This window comes from Festucalex cinctus, chromosome 20, assembly GCF_051991245.1.
Source record: "Festucalex cinctus isolate MCC-2025b chromosome 20, RoL_Fcin_1.0, whole genome shotgun sequence".
Taxonomy (NCBI): domain Eukaryota; kingdom Metazoa; phylum Chordata; class Actinopteri; order Syngnathiformes; family Syngnathidae; genus Festucalex; species Festucalex cinctus.
The window spans coordinates 18710553-18723786 of NC_135430.1; the positions used below are offsets into that span (position 1 = coordinate 18710553).

Genomic DNA, 13234 nt, shown 5'->3' on the forward strand with positions numbered 1-13234 from the left:
GTTTTAATGTCACGATATTGCCCATATCGTTACATCCCTATTAAATACAAAATTTTATATAGTTATAACAGCATCTATTTTCTTCTAAAATGTAATTAGCTTTATTCACTCGTGTTTTGAATAAGAGACTGCATTATTTGAGTCGTAAATACTTTGTATGAAACACTTTATTGCCCTATAACCATGCCATATTTTTTTTAGGTCCGACCAATCAGGCGTTGTTTAGGGCGGGACGAAGCCAATAAGCGGCAATGGAATTTGAACAGCGAGAGGAGCTTCGTGCATTTTTATCTGGTAAAGATGTTCGTTGATTGGTCAAAACAAACGTGCAAAGATTCCGCATCGTCCAATCAGCTCGAAGTATTGTACAGCAAGTCCCTCCTTTCCCGAACGGATCTGCAGAGTGAAGTCCCAGATTGATAAAGTGAAGAACCCCATTGAGTGAATCACAATTATCAATCTGGCTTGTGAGGTAACTCATGTCGTGGGCCGCTGAAACATATATGGCGGACTGGAAATGGCCCCAAGCCTTAGTTTGATTACCACTGCCATACCCTAACCGTGCAGTACAACAGTTCTGTTGACATTTGGAGTATGAGAGAAAAGAAAAGAAAAGAAAAACCATGATGCTATGCAGAGAGGTTATTCATGGGCCAACGAAAATACATAAATTAAAGCTTTTTATATGTTGCATGATCGTTGCTGGCAACGCTGCCAGTTTAGGAGGGCTGATTTAGAATTAGACTAAAATAGGCAGCTGTCATGACTTTTCATGGCCCTTCCAATGATCCCACTTTACCAGTATTTAACGTCGGTCTGCGGATAAAAAGAAAAAAAACATTAACAGCCAAGTCCACTGTTCCCCTGGGCTACAGTCAGTCAAGTCCAATCGTAGCCTGTTGGAAGTCATCCAGCACCTACAGCCATTACTGTGCCAGTCATTTAATCCAGCAGCTCCTGAATTTGTCAGCTCGCCAGCACACGCGCTTCCAAGTAGTAAACAGCCAGACTGCAACACTAAGCTGTTCCTTTTTTTTTTTTTACTGCGTACTATTGACTCTACATACCGTCGTTTAGTTTTCCTTTGAGAAAAGGATGCGTATAGTGCTATTGATGTCAATGTGATGGATAACAAATGTTCACTTGAATATCAATACTACACCTTTAGTACCATCAGCATCACATACAAAAACACTTTGAGAAAGTGAGCATAAAAAAAAAAATTATAAACTTTTTTTTGTTGTGATGGCATTTAACTCAGCTAGGTGGAATGTACGACAGGTCATACTCAACCAGTATGTGTTAGGGTGACCAGGTCCCAGATTGGACGGATTTCGCCAATCCAATGATTATGCCAATTACACATTTGGGCACAAATGGCACAACCAGCACCGAGCAAAAAAAAAAAACAACGTTGGATAACGGTGAGCACATTGCCTTGTTTAGCTTCTCGAACTGTGTAACATATATAAACCCTTTCATGATGGTAGGCATGCAAAATACTATCTCCTTAAACAGTATTTTAATCTGCTAGCTTTAAGGGTTCGGAGATATGATTCATGAATCAAGCTATGCCAAGACAAGAATAAGATCAGCCAGGTGTCGCGAAATAGGTTCTCCGAACTCGCTATCTGCTACAGACTTTGTTGTGGAGTTGTGTAACGGAGATTTGAACGGAAATTATTCTGTTAGCGGCCTCCTGGAAAAGCGCTGAAGCATAATCAGTGCGGGACTTAGCGGAGATATAACACAGCTGCTGTGGCGCAGACGACAGAAAAGAGAAGTTGGGAGTGAATATGGAACGTAAACTGGTCAGACATTCCCAGCCATTTTCACATTGCGCAATCCCGTTTGCTCCCGGCTGTTTTACTGGATTTTGACTGATTTTGCAAGGCCCACAGGAAATTGTGTTCAATTGCTATAAAAGCATGGAACATATCAAAAGAAAAATTAAAGTCTCTTCTTTCATCAGGAAAAAAAAAAGTATGTTTCCATTTTGCAGCAATTAGCATTAGAAGAGAGCTAAGTTTCATCAGAAGTAATTGAGCTTTTTTTCTCGATGGCCCTGGTTGATCTCCTTTGCTCTGCTGCCACCTGCTGGCCGTTTGTGTAATAACTACCACTTCTGCAACCGTTCTTTGCAGTTGAGAGGCTGCATGAAAATTTACTGTATGCTCTAGCATTAAAAACAAAACAAACAAAAAAACGTATAAATACGTCTTTGGGACACTTAAAACATAAAAAAAACCGTATTGGGAGCAAATGAGTTAATGTCTGTGTAGCATAAGAGGAAATGGAGTCTTTTTGTGTACATTAGAGTATGCCGATCAATTTGCATGAACCACCAATTAGAAATGTAATTACTATTTCTTCTCCAAATGTCCCCGCCAACGTCGAGAAACACTTTCCGTTCTGAATGCCAGCTCTTTTCACGCATGACGGGAGGAAGAAAGCAAATAAGAAAGAGGACTTAAGTAAAACTTTACTCCCATTGAGACGGGCCAGAAGAAAGAGATCCCTCTCGTTTCACCTTCATGCTGTGTTTCATTTTTACTTTTTTAATAGAAGTGTCAAGAAAACTCTCAGGGGTCATCCATTTGAGGGGAATGAGAATTAATTGGAGGATTAGAGCTACATTCACCCTGCACACAGCCTTTGCTGATAACATGCCTTTAGGGAATTGCAGTTGCTTTGGCTGAATGAGTGACTGACTTGACTTGTGGGCGCGCGCGGATCCACATCAAGATTCGACTTGTGTTTCATCTTTCAGATCTCCTGTTCAATGTAAATCCACCTGGAGAAACTATGGATAGTCCTGCTTGGTTTTGGAACTGAGCGTCACATCCCCCCCCCCTCCCCCATCATAACCTTTCTTTCTTAAAGAGCAGGTAGAAGCTGCAGGCGAAGCTTTCGCATCTTTTGGGCTTGAAAGGCGCGTTTCATGTCTGTGTTCCAACTTCCAAATGTGTCAGAAATGAGAACTGAGCTTACGACTGAATCTTGCATTTAGTTGGCTACACTGCAGCTAACAGCGTAGGACAAGCTATGCTCATTTTCCACTTCACAGTACCAACTTGGCTTCAGCTCTACTAGCTATGGACCAAAGCTATAAATGGGTGTTTCATTTGTTTGTTTGTTTTTTCAAATTCCCCCATTTGATGTTTTTTGTTTGTTTGTTTGTTTGTTTTTGTGGACATTCTGATTGATTCAGGTGTGCCTGACCTCAGTAACCATGACGACAACCTGACACACCTGGATTAATCAGTTTCAGGACGTAGTCGAGATGTGCAAAGAGACCATCAGGATACAAAAAAAGGTAACTGTTTACAGACAAGAATCAATCAAAAGTGCAGATATTTAGGAAATATATGGATTATGACTTTAATGTGGGGGAGATTACAGTTATAGATTTGAGTTTTTCAAGATGGCAACCTTATCCAGAGTTAGCATTAGCCAGTTTAATAGTGACAGCAGGGAGGCAGTGGCTGGAGCCACAAGCCCACAGGTGCTTCTAATCACCTGAACTTACATGCCAGTTGAGTAGGATCACTTGTGGCTAAAGCCAAACTGTGGCCGAGTTTTAAGTTTCCAGATGTGAATTTTCCATCTCTGCATGGAGGAAATGGCGTAAGTAATGCCTCACTGGGTGATTTATTAATTTCAGATAAAAAAATTTAAGTGAGATTTTGCTGGATTACAGTTTTAATGTGGAAAGATGCCATTTGTATATTTGAGCCTTTCAAGCTTAGCAAACTTGTCCAGAGCTAGCATTAGCCAGTTTAATAGACATGTATGAAATGGTGTAAGTGGTGACTGGACCTTATTTAGTGGAGGATTTGTTCATTTTAAATAATATTAAGTAAAATGTGAATATTAAAGTCATGTGGACTTGTGGTTTACAGGAGCGCTGTAACTGGCCACACTGCTGCCTGCTCACCTCACAAGGTAATGTTTTCATTGCAGTTTTACTATTTAAACACCATTTTACCAATATAAGCTGCTAAACATATCACAAGGAATAAAAAAAAAAAAAAAAAAAAAAAATTGTCATTAACATCACATATAATCAAGGAGACCAAACGTCCTCTTTTGGGAGGACGGACCGCTATAAATTCATAAAACTGAAAATATGGTCACCCTACATATAATCATCAGCAGCTCACAACCATGTATGTTTTTAAACTACTGCTAATGGCAAAGATTGCCATCATAACTCATTTGCTCCCAATAACATGTAAACGTTTTTTGTTTTTTTTAATGTTTGAAGTGTTCCAAAGACATAGTTATAAGTTTTTGTTTGTTTGTTTTTTATACTAGAGCATACAGAAGGCTTTGATGCAGCCTCTCAACTGCAAAGAACTGTTGCAGAAATGGTAGTTATTACACAAACGGCCAGCAGGTGGCAGCAGAGCAAAGGCGATCAACCAGGGCTATGTAGAAAAAAAAGCTCAATTACATACAATTTTAAATAGATTTGTGTAAACTGATGAAACTTAGCTCTCTTCTAATGCTAAATGCTGCAAAACGAAAACAGATAGAAACAAACTTTTTTTTTTTTTTTCCTGATGAAAGAAGAGAATTTAATCCTTCTTTTGATCGGTTCCATATTTTAATAGCGATTGAACACAATATGCAGTAAATATAAAACATGAAACAACATACAAAACAAATTATTTTTTTCAAGTACAGTACTGTCTGTGTTCAGGCAATCGACTACAAGGACGAGATGCAAAGTCGCGTGACGGCTATCGATATTAGTATTGATAATATCGACATTTGGATCGATCCGCCCACCATGACTCATCATATAACACACACTGGATAGGTTGTTCATGTTCTGTTGCTCAAGTTGCCTTGAGTCAGTCATCATATCGCTTTATTTTTTTATTTTTTTATTTTTTTTTCTCCAACCAAAATGAACCCTTTCAGGAATTGAAAGTGATGTGACTACGACGCTCAAGATCCAGCCCACTGCCGAAACCTGGACTTCAGTATTTGGGGCAGTCATGTGGCTGCAAAGACAAGAAAAATAGCACAGCATCGTAAGTATTTAAAACTTGTTTGGTATTGACAATTACTCTGTGCAATCAAGTATGTGCTTGCGTGTTAGCAAATGCTAATCTGCCCAAGAAAACTCTTACGCTGCTCTGCTTACCTTTCAGCTTTGCATAGTGTTGCAGGGGGGCGGATAATGTCATTGTGGAGGAGGATATTATGTAAATAAGCGACATTTCACACAATTGCAGCATCACGCCAGGCATTTACTTGGTTGCTTGACTTCAAAGTTGATGAGTGGGCAGGCACTCGAGAGGTCCAACTATTTGCACACAAGCAATTTAAAAGTCAATTTCTCGTAATATTAGAACATATTGAACCATGATATTTGCTCGACTGTTAACTCTATACAAATGAATGAGAGGGAAAAAAACAAAACAAAAAAAACAGGACTGACGTTGAGTCATACTCCTATTTCCAGATGGAGGAGTGCGATGGAGGATTCACTTTAGTCAGTTAGTAGCTTTAATCTCAAACCGTAACTCAGGGGTGTCCAAACTTTTTCATTTGAGGGCCACATAGAGAAAATTAGAAGGACGCAAGGGCCACATAATGTTATGAAGAGAAATTGTTTAGTCCTAAAAAATGTACAAATAATTTATTTGTGCTTTTGCATATTTAGAAAAATGCTACAGTATATAAACTAATTTATTTGTAATATGGCAGTAGTGTTATTACAGTTTTGCAATTTTTCATTTGTTTTAATTTTTGAGTTGTTTTTTTTTTAAATTTAGTTTTAAGTGTGGCTTTGTTTTTTTTAAATTATTTTTAATTCTTTAAATAGTTTTAGGTTAGTTTTTTTTTTTTTTTTTTTTAATGTGTATTACTTGTGCGCAATATTTAAAAAAAAAAACACACACCATGGTTGTGGCATCATTATCCCAGTTTATATCAAAATAAATCTACTAAAAATCACATTTAAAATCATCCCCAAAGGCTCATGCATTAAATGAATTACCAAAGACTGAAACAAAGGACATTTTTGCTGTAATTAGTTGATTTTCTTTTTTAAAAAGCATCTTCGTTTTTATTTTATTTTGTTAACGAAATTGTTTTTTCGAATTTTTATTTTCTCATTAGTTTTAGTTAACTAAAATAACCTTTTAATAGCACCTGTGTTTTTCGACACCCTCCCTTCTTACTTTGAACATCTCCAAACATTTTTGTTTTTATTTTATTTGAACTGCGTCAAATGCCACTTTTAGAGCATATGTCGTGGGCCAACTAAAAAAAAAAAATGGACGTCGGGCCGCAAATGGCCCCCGGGCCGTCGTTTGGACATCCCCGCCATAACTAAATACACACTCTCACAAATCCAAAACCCGACATTCTCATATTCAATTCATCAATAACTTGTGACTGCACGACTGGGCACATTGAGCGTTTTTCCATTTCTTTTAGCGGTGCCTTATTTCATTGCCTGAAACCGCGTTTGTATCCTTAAAAGGTTCAGTTTTTCTGCTTCACTAGCTCATAAATATTGTTATATATAGCTCAAGGCTGCTTTGCCCTCTTAGTAGTGCGTCTAACCACATCGCAGAGGAATTTCTCTATTTTGTTGTTGTTGTTGTTGTTGTTAGCAGACAGAATTGACAATGAGGCAACGCGAGATGAATTGTTTTCGCCTCCGGTGTTGTGACTCAAAAGAAAGGCCAGAACCAGACCACTAAATGTTCTTGTTTCCCGAAAATGTGCTACGAGAGATGTAAATTGGGAGAATGTAGACAGAAGAAATTGTCTCAAAATATCAGTACTTGAGTATTTGAAAAGCAATTTAATGCTCTTTGTATTTAAGTGTATAAGTTAGTGTCACTGCAGGTGAACCGAATTGCGTTCTTCAAACATGTAAAATGTATTTCTACACAAATCTCAAAATCAGGGGCCATTTGCCGCCTGACGTCCATTTTTTTTTTTTTTTAGTGGCCTGCGACATATGCTCTAAAAATGGCATTTGACTCAGTTCAAATAAAAACACAGGTGCTATTAAAGGTTATTTTAGTCAACTAAAACTAACTAAAAAATAAAAATTAACCGTTATCCGTTAAAAAATAAATAAAAATGAAGATGCTTTTTAAAGAAAACTAACTATAATTACAGCAAAAATGTCCTTTGTTATAGTCTTTGGTAATTAATTTAATGCATGAGCCTTTGGGGATGATTTTAAATGTGATTTTTATTTTTATTTTTTTTTTAATTTTGATATAAAATGGAATAATGACGCCGCGACCATGGTGTTTTTTTAAATATTGTGCACAAGTAATACACATTAGGAAAAAAAAAAAAAAAAAACTTAGACTGAAACTAACCTAAAACTAAGCATTTATTAAAGAACTAAAACTAATGAAAAACAGAACCACCCTGAAAATTAAAACTAACTAAATTTAAAAAAACAAATAAAAATAAAAACTAAAATAAAAAATTGCAAAACTATAACCCTACTGCCATATTACAAATAAATTGATTTATATACTGTAGCATTTTTCTAAATATGCAAAAGCACAAATGAATTATTTGTACATCTGTTTAGGAGTAAACACAATTTCTCTTCATAACATGATGTGGCCCTTGCGTCCTTCTGATTTTCTGTATGTGGCCCTCAAATGCAAAAGTTTGGATACCCCTGCTCTAAATTCACTTAACTTAACTTAACTTCTACTTTTAAATGTGATTATTCCGGTTGATATCAGAATAAATCGACTAAAAATCACACCAAAGACTAAAACGAAGGACATTTTTGCTATAATTATAGTTTTAGTTAATTTTGTAAACATAAAATGTAACTTCAGTTAGTTTTCTTTTTTTTTAAAAGCATTTTCGTTTTTATGTTTTTTGTTAACTAGTTTTTTTAAATTTTAGTTATTTCGCTAGTTTCAGTTAACTAAAATAACCTTTTAATCGCACCTGTTTTTCAGCACCCTCCTTACTTTGACCATCTCCAAACATTTTTGTTTTTATTTCATTTGAACTGAGTCAAATGCCATTTTTAGCATATGTCTCGGGCCACTAAAAAAAATGGACGGCGGGCCGCAAATGGCCCCCGGGCCGTCGTTTGGATGCCGCTGCTCTAGCGCCAATAGCAGAATATATGCTTATGTGTGATCTGCACCCTGCTACTGGTCACATATTTTCTAGCATATTGCCGATATGGTAGTTCCACTAATGCACATCGCAACAATTGTTTTACGACTCATTTAAACTAGCCTACGAAGTTTTCAGATACGTACTCCCATTAGACAGAAACCCAAATTGCTTATTTTACTTGAAGCCTATTCAGGGAATTTACAACTCCACTTGTATCTGCTTCTCTAATAAGAAACGTGTGGAATCTCAAAAATGCAGAGAACGAGATCTTAATTAAACTACCTGCTCGAAAGCTTGCGCAACCGTAATGAACGTAGTGATAATATGTCAAATAAATAACCCGGCTGAAAGTTATCTGAGGACAGATGTTTGACTTGTCTAAGGACACTGAGCTTTAATCCACTTTGTGCCTGCTTTTAAATATTTACAAATTACAGTTCAAACAAGTCTGGAATTAGTATGCAGGAAACTAAACGGACTGTTTGGGAGGCCATTGAGCCACACTTCACGCTGCCTTAATGGGGTGTTTTAAATAAGATGTGGTGTTGAGGTATCCTATTTGAATAACGGTGAAGGCACTGCATGGAAATATTGATCTCCCGCTAAACGGCACAGAATAAATGTTACTACAATTAAAATTGCATGCTAATAATTTGTCAGTCTGAATTTCATTATTGAGTTCACTTTCCTCCTTGTTTCTTCTTTTTTTGAGTTACAACCACAATGCGTAAGAATTTCTGAAATAAAAACAAATTCTATACCGTGGTTTTACCTCTCCCACACACTTTAACCACATTTAAACTTTTCCCTTCGTATTCCCTCGCGTCTGTTCTCGCTCTCGCTCGCTCGCTTCCGCGAATAAGATGTGTGCTTGCTTCAAGCTCTTTCTTTGTCGCTCCTGGTTTGAACTTTCTATAAAATTGACACACAAAAGAGAATTAAACATTGACTATAGTGTGAAAGTTTTGTTGAATATTTTTCCATCAAATATGGATGTTAAAAAATCGATTCGGCTGCCTATTGAATCCATTCGAGAATTGCATGCTGTAGTATCGCGATATATTGCCAAATTGATTGTTTGTTTGTTTGTTTTTTTGTTTTTTTTTAACACCCCTACTATATTGTGAATAAACCGCTTTTAATACTATTTTATGTATTTATTTTTGATGATTGTGACGCCAACTTAATCAATACTGCTGAGGTTTTTTTTTTGTTTTTGTTTTTTTTTTTAAATCTGCATTTGTACATCACTGGTTTGTTCATGCGGTAATTGAAAGAGTCGATCCAATTTAGGTTCAACAACAGATCCATAATGAATGTAGCTCTTCAATGATTACAGAGACGACTGGTAGCACATTATGCTGAATATTGAAGTCTGTGGTATGGTTCTTTTGTGCTGAACTGTTTCTCTTTCTCTCTAATTTGTTAAGTGCCTTAACTCTTTCACTCCCAGCCATTTTCACAGAAACAATCCAGTTTGCTCCCGGCTGTTTTACTGGATTTTGACTGATTTTGCAAGGCCCACAGAGTATTGCTATAAAGGCATGGAACCTAGCAAAAGAAAGATTAGTCTCTTCTTTCATCAGGAAAAAAGTGTTTTTATTTGTTTCAGTTTTGCAGCAGTTAGCATTAGAAGAGAGCTAAGTTTCATCAGTTTTCACAAATCTCTTGCTCTGCTGCCACCTGCTGGCCGTTTGTGTAATAACTACCATTTCTGCAACCGTTCTTTGCAGTTGAGAGGCTGCATCAAAGCCTTCTGTATGCTCTAGCATGAAAAAAACTAACAAAAAACAAAAAAACGTATAAATATGTCTTTGGGACACAAAGACATTAAAAAAACGTATTTACACATTATTGGGAGATGAGTTAATGGAAAATGACTTCAGCTTTATAGCGAGGGGGATATATGTTCTAAAAAAAATACAAGGTTGAAATTGGGAATTTTAACATTGTAAATGCTGAAGCCATTGACTGCAGCATAGCGGGAGTTGATGTCTCAGGGTTAAAGAGGCTTTCCCCACCCGTCTGGGGAAAATCAGCATGAACGCAGTTGGGTCCAGGCAGCATGTGAGATCTGTCAGGGCATTAATGTGTATACACGACTCTGAGCTTGGCGTTCCTCTTCCGGCTCATGTTGGAATCGCGTCTCCCAAAGCACATCATCAGTCCAATTAAACATGCTGCACACAGACGTAGATTCTGCTGCCCTTTTTGTAAGAACTCTGGAGGAGGCCAGAGCTCTTAGGAGACACTAAGAACCCGATTATGTGAGCTAAGTGGAAATAGCGTGTCTGAACAAGCCACTCTTGAAGGCAAAGTGGAAATCTGGATGTCACAAGCCGGCAAGCAGTCGTGGTCAAGTTTTGAATGTGTCACACGCTTGCATATTTTTGGACCTCTTAATTTGAGTATGCCTTTGAATTGAATCGAGCAGATTTCCTGACAGATTCCGCACCTGAACTTAACCATTCCCTCCAGCCATAGAAATTCAGCAAAAATGCAGCATAACCCGTCATCCATATCTCGTTTTTGCACCCGAGTATTTTTTTTTTCCTCATTTTTCTCTATCGTGCATCTCTTTTTGCTGGTTAGGTTTTCATTCCCACCCGTTCTCGTGAGCCCGGTTTCTTGTCGACCAGTCAACTGCCTCCAGCTGCTCGAGTCTTGTCCAGGTATGACTCGTCTCATCCGTTTGCTTTGATTTGATTTGATTTGATTTATTGAACAAGCAAAACAGCAGAAATAACGGTAATCAAAAGAAAAGAGAGAAAATCCCAATAAAAAAATAAATAATCAATCAGAATTTACATGTTCAGAAAGGGAGTAGGAAGAAGTTAGAAACTTATCTAGTCCTACCCCTTTTACTTTATATATTTAAACTTGTCATTATTAATACAATACTAGTTTACTATTTTTTTTTTTAAATAAAATGTATAAACGTGGTTATATATACAAGTGCACTTAAACATATTTACATTTGCCAAACACATATATACATGAATTTCCTAAACATCTACCATAATACCTATCTAAATCATATACACATACTCACATATACAATTTTCATACTCTGGTCTGACATAAGTAATTTTTTTGAACACCTTTTACAGGTACACACCTTTGCTTAATATTTGTTGTTTTATTTTTTTTATAGACACTTGTACCCCTTATCATAAGGTCTGTGTCGAATTTCAAACAACTTCTGAGTACTGTGGCAGAGTAAATTATTATAAACTTTATACATTAAAGTTTTACATAAGTTCCCGGGTTTCGTTTAGTCTGAGTCAAAGAGGAATATAGGAATTGCCTTACCAAATTAAGCAAATTAAAACAGATTTTTTTTTTTTATCACTTTTTGGTAAATAGTTAACAAACGCAAAAAAAAAAACCTACGAAAATTGTTGTCAGGAGAGGAGCTTACTGTTACAGTCCACTTGCACTGGGGCACACGTGTTCTACCAGACTTACAAGATGATTTTGTGTGGCCGTGCACATGATTTATCACTCAACCGAGTCGGGTGAATATATTAAGAATTTTTCAGAGGCTTAAAAAGGGGACTCGGTGAATGCAAGACCTCCTTCAAGGCTTAAATGTTTCACCTACAATGCGCTAATTAAAATGTAACGTTTTGCTTAAACTTATGTGACAAAAGTAAACCAGATCCTTCACAAAAATACTCCAAATGAAGTTGATCTATTGAAATATTTTTTGCACTGGTTTAACTACAAATAGTTTTGAGTTGATTTGATATCCTTCCAGGTATCACTACACTGGCATCCATCTTGTTTTGCTCAGTGCTTTCATCACTCACATCTCCCTATATATCATTCCCCTCATATCTCGATGTCTCATCAGCCAGTCGGTAGTCTGAAGTGTGTCGACCGCCACTCGGGGCTACAGACACTTCAATTCCTCTGGCAGAGTAATTATTTGGCTCTTTTATTGTGGGATGTGTTGCTGACGATTGGCCTGGGGCGAAACAAATATATCTTTATTTTTATTTATTTATTTATTTATTTTTTGCCACAAAATTTGTCGGACTCGCCGCTGCAGCCACTTGCTGCTGCTTTGAACATTTTTATTTATTTTTTCACCTGCAGGTAAAAGGTCTGCTCCGTATTGAAATTATATTTGCCCCGTATATTCTTGCAATAACAAAAACAGTCGCTTGTGGACATTCGATTTTAATAACATTCATACGAATGCGTCGGTGTCATGAATGGATAATTCTCAATTTTTCTTCATATGTGTGAGGATGAGAAATCGGTCAGATATCATTTTCAAAAAAGTTAATTAAATTACGGTGTGCCCCTAATCTGTATTTAAATATTACTTGCATTAAGGAGGCTTTTGCGTTAATTGGTTCTTAATGTGTTGGCTTAAGAGTTGAAATATTTCATTATGGTCTGCTTAGCAGCAGTATCTCATTAAAGATGATGAGCAATGTTTATCTTATGAATGAATTAAGAATAAATGAATGGAGCTTAAATTTGTTTTTGCCTTAAAAACAAATTGTCTGTGCGACTTTAACGACGCCATTCCGGGTGCGCTCCGCCTCTTGCCGAAAGTCACTTGAGATTTAAAACGTGGAAATCGAGATTATCTGCTGGAACTTCTGGGGGGGGGAAAAAAAAAAAAAAAAAAAAAAATGTAGTAGTTATGTATGTTGTTATCAAATGGTGTATCAACATTAAGTGATTTGTTGTGAGTTGAAATGACAATCTAAATCGCTACTTTACATCATGACGTGTGCCAGAAACAATTCAGGTCAAAACTGTTATTGCTAAAACATTTTTTTTTTTTTTTTTCAAGGTCATGACCAAACTACACTCTTGAGAAAAATGAACCCAAAACATCTCAAATGGTGTTTGCTGCTGTGTTGGCACATTATCATAAGCGGTTATCTCGTTATACCATCTTGGACGACGGTTTCCTCGGATTCCTCAATGTTATCGTCGCAAAATGTCGGAAACGCGCAACAGGCCGTCATGGCGGCGAGTACGTTAGTGATCATGTGGCAGTCGTATCTCTTCATGAGGTATCGCCATCTTCCCTTCGAATGGCCAAATGTTCTCTCCAGAGTCATTCCGGCCCCGC

General features: G+C 37.0%; 1 protein-coding gene across 3 annotated transcripts in view; it reads left to right on the forward strand.

Moving 5' to 3' along the window:
- LOC144009403 (C-C chemokine receptor type 3-like) overlaps nucleotides 1-13234 on the forward strand; it is a 35911-nt gene that overhangs the window by 6366 nt on the left and 16311 nt on the right. Inside the window, exons 3-7 of one of the 3 annotated variants that reach the window (XR_013280912.1) lie at nucleotides 202-294; nucleotides 3212-3316; nucleotides 3903-3945; nucleotides 4930-5042; nucleotides 10729-10808. The gene's annotated coding sequence lies outside the window, so the exon portion shown is untranslated. Of the gene's footprint in view, nucleotides 1-201; nucleotides 295-3211; nucleotides 3317-3372; nucleotides 3628-3902; nucleotides 3946-4705; nucleotides 4827-4929; nucleotides 5043-10728; nucleotides 10809-13234 lie in introns of those variants that run through there. The other 2 variants (XR_013280913.1, XR_013280914.1) reach the window with 2 other exon arrangements.